Raw genomic sequence first — 8,809 nt, 5'->3', positions numbered from 1 at the left:
AAGAGGTCTTTATCTCAGTCACCAAGCACTAAAAGTAAGGGTGGAGTAGATAGGACATACTCAAGTTAAGTGCACCAGAAATTCTGGCAATGATGTGAGGAGTGCTCTGTGACATGAAATGCCACGTCACTAGACAGATGATGACATCACCTCAATTCATTCATTTCTGGCCAATTCTTAACCATGGAGAGTGAGCTTCCTGCAGCGTATTACATTCCATCCTACTAAGTGTAGTTGGTTTCCATGCCCTATGGAATTTTTGTAGGTGAAGTAGCAGAGAGAAAAGACTCATTTATTTTCAGATGGACAAATATCTTCTACAATCTTTTTCCTTATCTTAGGAAGATAAGTAGAGGGAGAATGAGATATAAGAACAATGACAACTGTTTTGGGAGCCTCCCAAAATGGGCATTCTAGAAGACATCGCTCTTCTCCATTCCTGAGATCTTTTTCTGGCTACCAGCCACTTAGCCCTGAGCTGTTTTTTCTACGCATGACTCTCTTTCCAAACTAGAAGAAAGTGTGGTAACTCATCTCCTCTCTTGGGTTTACTTTAAAAAGTCCTTCAGTACAATATCAACATAGTGATCCCTTTGTGGCTACAAAGAAGCAGCTAGCTCAGGCAGCACACATCAGAGTGAGACTGGTTGAGGAGCTGCAAATGAATTGTGGCATCTCAGCAAAGCATCACTTAGTTGATTAAGGCTCATTTGAGCAAATAAAATGAGTTATGTTAGATATGGTATTATACCTACAGTATCTCCTGCTTGCTGATAGAACAAAGCCCAAGATGACTTTCTACCATCTTAAATGATTTCATCTCGCTGAAACTGCCACACACTGATACTCAAATCCCGTAGGATGACTCATCAGGTCACCAATATCCCGTTCACTTTCTTTCTCCCGTGTCTTTGCTTATCCTATTATTCTAAATCAAGAATGCCTGTCCAAGCACAATGGCTCACACCTGTAATCCTAGAACTTTGGAAGAATGAGGAGGGAGGATCACTTGAGTCCAGGAGTTTGAGATCAGCCTGGGCAGCATAGCAAGACCCTGTCTCTACAAAAAATTAGCCAGGAGGATCACTTGAGCCCAGCAGTTGTAGGCTATAGTGAGCTATGATCATACCACTGCATTCTAGACTGGACAACTGTCTTCTTTAGACAGAACTAAACACAAGAATGCCTTGGTCCATGACTAGACCAAGTTTAAGGGTTAATTCAAATGCCAATTACTTATGGAAGCCCTCCACAGCATTGCCAATTATAATGGAAATACATTATTACTCCATTTGTTCTATATAAAATATTTCCTGATAAATACATAAACATATTGTTAGAAAATTTAACATCAACATGAAAACTTTTATTGGGTTTCTTTTCAGAGTTTTTTCTATGCTTATGTCTTAAAAAGATTTGACGAACTAGAAATGGAAACACTGCAGGGTGAGAAACTCATTGGATGTTTGTTACAAAGTGGGATGAAGGAAAATACGAGATAAAAGACACGACAACTACCTCAAAGACCTGTGTAAAATTGTGTAAGCAAAATAGGGAATGTAATATTGACATATGCAAGGCGTTCTACTTTTTGAACCTTTAGTTCATTTGTAGAGCATTAATTTGTATTTTGTATTAAGTAGAGATAATGCTGTTTTAAAATGCTGTATATAAAAACTCTCTTTAGGTGATTTGCCTTTTCTTTCAAAAATTGTTGTCTTTCCATCTTTAGGGACAGACAAATGGTCAGCTGAATGGCATCAACAAGAGAAGCACCAATTTTAGAAGCTCCACTTCTGGAAGTGGAATAAAAGGAGGTGTAACCCAGAGTTTAAGATATCCACTGATAATGAGGGTATTTGAGTGATGGTAATTGGCAAGGAGAAAGACTTAAAGATCTATCTGGAGACCAACCCTCGTGCTCCAGGCATGCTGCCAGATGAAGACTAAAAACAGCATTTAAGATGGCAAGACAAATATGCTCCTTGGTATCCTCATTGCCGTAAAAGCCATCAAGAAGCGCTTAAAGAGGTACGCCATTCCTACACGGTAATACTAGACTTCTTGTTCTATGACTCGAGTGAAAACTTTTGCCATTAGGAAGTGGGGACAAAGAATATCATCTTCAACAAAGTGTAGCCCTCTTATCTACCTACTCATAGTCAGAAAAAGGCACAGTAAGGAAAGCCACAGAATGGTCATCTACTTAGACTCAGCGCTGCCCTTGGAACTAGATCAGGAACTCAACAATACTTTGTCTTTCTTTAAGACTAAAACAAGGAACCTCTTTAACCTTGAGGATGATAATTTCATTACCAATGTGTGTTTGGTTTTTGCGCACCCAAACAAGATTTGGTAATATGCACTAGACTTACAAGATGTAGCCACAGCATCCTGCTCCAGGAAGTGTCTATCAATTTAATTATAATCTCCAAGAAAACATGAGCCAATACACACTCCATTATTTCCTTGATATTAAAAACAGTCCTTGTAGCTGTCAAGCTATGTCTCAACAAACCAAAGAAAATGAGTGACTTATATTGGTTCAGTTAGTGAATTAATAAGCTAAAATGGTTTCTCAACTAAACCAATAAGTAATTTGACACTTTGTACGTTGAAACCTGGAAGAAAATTGAAAGAAATGAAATTGTGCTGTCTCCAGGGTCTCTTAAAATCACTGAGTGTGTTTCTCATCTGTGAAATGGGTTTATTAATATTTGCCCCAGATGTGTTGTGGCAGAGATAGGAAATGATTCCTGTAAAGTATCCAGCATATAGCAGATAATAAATGGTTGCTGTAATTTATTATTATTATTTATTGAAAATTCAAGTAATGAATGTGGCTCAAAGGAATAGGGTGCTGGCCCCATATGCTGGAGGTGGCGGGTTCAAACCCAGCACCAGCCAAAAGCTGCAAAAAAAAAAAAAAAAAATTCAAGTAACTTTGAAAACATTAAGCAGTTGTTTACTGGTCTGTGTGGATCTTTAAAAAAAATCCAGTACTATTTTATTTAATCGATTTAAGTATATACCTGCTGCCAAGAGGAAATTTAAAGCTTGAATTAAAGTTTAATCCAAGTCATCCAGCCAGCTTAAATATTAATAGCAAGATAACTGCTTATTTTTAGTTTAATTTTTATCTGTGTTCACTTCTAATATCAAAGCCTTTCAGTTTGACCTGTTTCATGGAATATTTTTTAATAAATACCTGATCTTGCTGGTATTCTGGTAGTAATAAAAACTGAGTAAGAGAATAATAGTGATTGTTTAAGGAGAGAAGAGACTGCTGTTTCTAGTTCAACATTTTGTGAAATGTATTACAAATGAAATAAAGGCAGTGCTCCCATATAGTGGGATCCCCTATACATTAAGAATCCTGACACTGTAAAGACTGTAAGCAAAAAGGCAATAAATACGTCAAAAGAAACTTTAAAAATGGTTTTCTGCAAGCCAAGAAAACTGCCAATAACTTGGAGGCTATATATGTACTAATGCATTTGTCTTTCTGACCTTCCCGTCTTGATTAGTTTTTGATGCCATTGGCATCTCTAAGGTTACAATTTGGTGGAGATTCTGGGTTGCAGTTGTGCTGTCTCAGGGTCATTCTTCCTGGTAATAAGGTAGTTAGTGGTCCCTGGGAGAGAGGAGAAAACAATCAGATCTTGAAAGCTGAAACATACTGAAGTGGAGAGTAGGTTCTTGGCAGAAACCCAGCTCCTCTTTCTCAAAGCATTTGTCACCCCTGCAACAAAGAAGAAAATGGTGGAGTTTGGATAGATAGCCATGATGCAGGGAGCAAAGTAACAGATAGACAAAGTTAAAACCGTGAGCTGCAGGTATTTGGGTACTATTGTTGAGAGCACTTTGTATTTTTAATGTGCCACATTGTTAAGTCACACGTTCAAGATGTGGGTCACATTAAAAAGAAGCCATGCCACTTATTTTGAGGCAAATTATTATCAGATGACTATGCTTCAAAACATTTCTTGAATTCATTGTGAAGTCATTTGAGTTTGAAACATATGTCTTTGCAAAATCATTACCCCCAAATAAGGCAACTTGAATTTTGTATTTACTGTTTGCAAAACTTCATTTTTGCGTTTACTGTTTGCAAAGCTATTGATTGAAGATGTGATGGAACATTAAAGTTCTGACAGCAGGACTTTATTTGCTGGGTCCTGGATAGACCTACACTCATGATCCCTAGTGAGCTTTCACTTCCTTAAGCCAAAGGTAAACTTGAATAATTGTTACACTTAGCTCAAATGTAGACTGTGCCTGTCCTGCTAATTGTTGTCTATAAAATAGTTCCATGTGTGGCAGCATGAGAAAGAATAAAATATTGAGGAATAAGCCTAACGGAGGATATAAAAGATCAAGATCTTTACTAAATGAAAATAACAAGTTAATTGAAAATAACTAAAAAATAGAGAATACATGTTAATATGTATAGCACTGTGTTAGATTCTATAAAAAATCTACAAAGTAATATTTCAGGAGACTCTATCTCTATCCATGTGGACTACATGGATAGTCAATTTTATGGACTGTACATGCATTAAATTTTCATCTACATTCAGTCTCTAGACTTTGGGCTTTCTAGCATAGATTCCATAATGATTTTTTTCTTGTCTTGGAGGTAAAGTGTGGCTTGTTTTCACATCTTATTTTATTATATTCTTGATGACTGAGTATATTGACATGGTAAAAACCTCAAATAATCTAAAAGCGTACGCCCTGAAGAAAAGACTCACTTCCATTCCCAAACCCCAGTGGTATTTTCTCTCCTTGATAGTTACTGTTAGCATTTTTAATGTATTATTCTAAGTGTGTTCTCTACATATTTGAGTGTACATTTCTATATATTCATTTTTTCTTATTAACATAATAGCCTGTTTGGGTCACAATAAGAAACATACAGCACACTTGACCTTGTAATATTGGAGAACAGTTTCTTTACAAAGAAATTATCGACAATCATATGAGTTGTTTTACAGAGGGATTACAAAGGGACGCTCGATTACCCCAAGCTACTAACAGTAGGGCTGTTACAACTATAGGCTCAGAGAAAGGAGGAATGGGATGGTCATGAACTTGGTAGGAAGAAGTCATGTAGGAGAGGAGTAGGGATGTGCTAGCGCAAGGCAGAAGGGAACGAACATTGATCTCACTCTCCCCCACCCCAAGTCCCATGCTGTGGTTCCCCACCAACCAAACCAAGCAGCAGCCTGAGGACCTATGAGCCCAGTGACACAGTCCATTAAGTTGGTCTCCAAGGCAAGGAACAGAGAAGAGAAAGATGGAACGTGGATCAGGTAAGTGAATGGAAGACACCTGCCATTCCCTTTTCTCCTTGCTTCTTACAGTGAACAATGTATGCCAGAGATCATTCCATGCTTCAATGCGTACAGATTTCTCTCCCATTCTTTTAAAGGAGGTAATCCATTGCATGGATGAAACATAATTTATTTAATTGGTCTTCTATGGCTAAACACTTAGATTGATCTGTCTCTTATGAATACAAACATTGCAGTAAATATGCCTGTACATATGTCTTCCTGCATATGTGTGCTCTAGCTGCGGTATAAATTCCTAAAATGGAATTGTTCCTCCACTAATTTAGGAGGGGATTATTTACCTCAATAGAAAAAAAAATGGAATTATTCTCTCATTTGGGCCATTAAGTTGTCAAAAACTGGTTGTAAGCTCTTCTTGCCCCCAAATTCAAATTGCTTATTTGCTTAAAAATCTAAATTCACTTTAATTTTTAAAATGATACAATAGTGTGGGAGTTAAGAAAAGAACATGCGCTCAGGGGGTGGTAAGCCTGGGCTAGAATCTGTCCCTGATGCACGACCAAGGGCAAGTTTCATAACTTCTCTACGCTCCAGCTTCCTTCCGTATCTGTAAAATGAGTATTCTTGTAATGCCATCAGCTACCTCAAAAGCCTTTGTGGGAGGGATGGCTCCAATGAATGGACATACACATTGTTTAGACCAGTGCTTAGCACTGTGTGAAATCTTTGCTATTATTATTTCGCAACAAATATCCTTTAAAAGCTGCTGCTTCTTACCACCATTTTTGTTGTTAGGTCTTCTATTCATCCCTCGCTCACATATGGCCACTTCTTCAAATGGCCACTTTTTAGATCTTCTCACTTCTCTCTATGCAACCATTTGCTTTACTTCTTTCAAGATTGTTTAAAACTGATTTTTTTCTAAGCAACCTATCCAGACTGGCCCTAACCCACCATGATATATATATATATTTTTTCCCACCATGATATATTGATAGTACATCTATCAGAACTTTTTAATATGTTGTGTTTATTGATATGCTGTATTATATACTATAATATAGACTGGTGCACAAAGCATGAGAACTATTACTCTGGTCTACTCTGAATCACACCATGGGCAAACCTAGTTCTATGTTGATCTTTGCGGTAGTAATAAACAATGCTTGTTTGAAAAGCATACCTCCCAAAGTCCTGTGTTTATTTTCACTAACATACAGGGTGTCCATAAAGTTCACATGCAATTTAAGATAGTCAACTATTTATGGAACCCTGAATATTGGTTTGATAGAATCTGCTAATTTATCTCAATTTCTCCTTGAACTATTAATACTACATATTTTTAGCCTTCATTATAACATAGGGTAATGATTCATATAACATTACTATTTCCTCTTATTGATCATTAAACTGAATTTTTCTAATGTGAAGGGATACCGCCTAATTCTAGAATTCCAATTTTTTACTTTGTTTTTATTAAATCATAACTATATACATTTATGGGATAAAATGTGATGATTTGATACACAATGTGGAATGCTTAAATCAGACTGATTAATATAACCATCACCTCACTCATTTTTTGTAGTACGACATTTATAATATACTCTTAGTTGTTTTGAAAAGTACTCTTGGATTGTATACATTAGGTGAGATCCTACCAAATGCCCTCCCTCCACTTGCCCTCCCCATCCCATCTTTTTTACTCCTCTCCCCTCTTTCTGGAATATCCTTGTATTTTATCATTCATATGAATATGTGTTTATACATTGGTTTAATAATAGTATTGAGTACATTGGTACTTTTTTCCCATTCTTGAGATACTTTACTAAGAAGAATATGTTCCAGCTCCATCCAGGTAAACATAAAAGATGTAAAGTTTTCCTCCTTTTTATGGCTGCATAGTATTCCATAGAATACATATACCATAATTTGCTTATCCATTCATGGGAAGATGGGCATTTAGGCTGCTTCCATAACTTGGCTATTGTGAATTGGGCTGCAGTAAACATTCTGGTGCACATGTCTTTGTTGTAAAATGATTTTTGTTCATCTGGGTAGATACCTAGTAAAGATATTGCAGGATCAAATGGTAGGTCAACTTTTAATTCCTTTAGAATTATCCATACTTCTTTCCAAACAGGCTGCATTGGTTTGCAGTCTCACCAGCAGTGTAGACGTGTTCCTCTCTTCCCATCCATGCCAACATCTGCAGCTTGGGGATTTTGTGATGTGAGCTAATCTTACTAGAATTCCAATTTTGATTGCCAAGTTTTCAAGTTTTTATTTCCCCTATCAAGACTGCATAATTTTGCAAACTTGTATCCTTTACTCTTTCCAAACAATTATTTCCAGATTTATCCTAATAGTGGTACAGATTAAGATTCAGATGGGCAGAGAAAAGATAGTTTCCTTGCTTTTGTTCTCATAAAATGAGAAGCCAATTCTCATTTATTTATGTATATGAGCCAATAATTTTGAGTGCCATCAGATACTCCTCAATCTTTAAGGGAAAAAATGCTCAGTCTCTCAGAAAAAAAAAAAAAAAAAAAACAATTTCAGTCTCCTGCCCTTCTGTCCATCTCCTCTCCAACATGGCATCACAGTTTTGGAGAGACACTCTTGAACTTATGGAGATGGGGAAGAGGATGCAGCCTTTCATCTCATTGTCACAAGTCCATCCAGGCTGCCCCTCTCTGTGCTAACTTCTTGGGCCTGAAGTCTGAAGCTGGTATACTACATATTCTGAGGTCTCTCTAATATGTTGAGGGCCGAGTGGTGCTTTCTGCCTAGAGGTTCACCCTTTGCTTTGGATGCTCCCTTGACGACCCACTGTATTCCTGCCACTTAGGAACTAAGGGAGGCTTGGGAGGACAAACTAGACCCTGTAGATGCCCACCATTCTGGCCTGTTAAGCATCTCATGTCAGCATAGGGCCATTCTCCTTTTGGTATTTTCCTCAATTTATCTATCTGAAGACACTTTTCTCTAAAGGGTCGCCTCTAAGTTGAAAGGCAGAGGGCAGAGAAAGTGAACATGAAGGTATCTTCTTTCCCCTCCCTCCCTGATTTCTGCATCTTCCTAATTTTTCCCATAATACCCTGTGTCTATAGAGATTTTTCCCCTTTCACTTATTTTTCCTCTACCTAAGCCTAAAAGGCAGAGGGAATATTGTTTGGGGGAAACAGGGGGAACACCTGGGACCGAGGCTTGGTTCTAGGCTTGGTTCTTGAACTATAAAGACAGAAGAAAGAATAATTTAGGCATTCTTCTCTTAAGACAATGGCTTTTTATAACTGTGATAAGACTATTTTATTGATATTTTGAAATTAATATTTCATTTATACAAAATTATATCTGAAATGTCAGAATCTGCAGATTTTGGATCCTCTTGTAATAATCTTTTGTGTGTGTTAGTGAGACAGAGTCTCAAGCTGTTGTGGCATCATAGCTCACAGAAATCTCCAAGTCCTGGACTCAAGTGATCCTCTTGCCTCAGTTTTACTATTTTT

Source organism: Otolemur garnettii, unplaced genomic scaffold (assembly GCF_000181295.1).
Source record: "Otolemur garnettii isolate 467f Iridium unplaced genomic scaffold, OtoGar3 scaffold00050, whole genome shotgun sequence".
Lineage (NCBI taxonomy): Eukaryota > Metazoa > Chordata > Mammalia > Primates > Galagidae > Otolemur > Otolemur garnettii.
The sequence above is the reverse complement of the archived record's forward strand: the minus strand, read 5'-3'. Positions refer to the sequence as shown.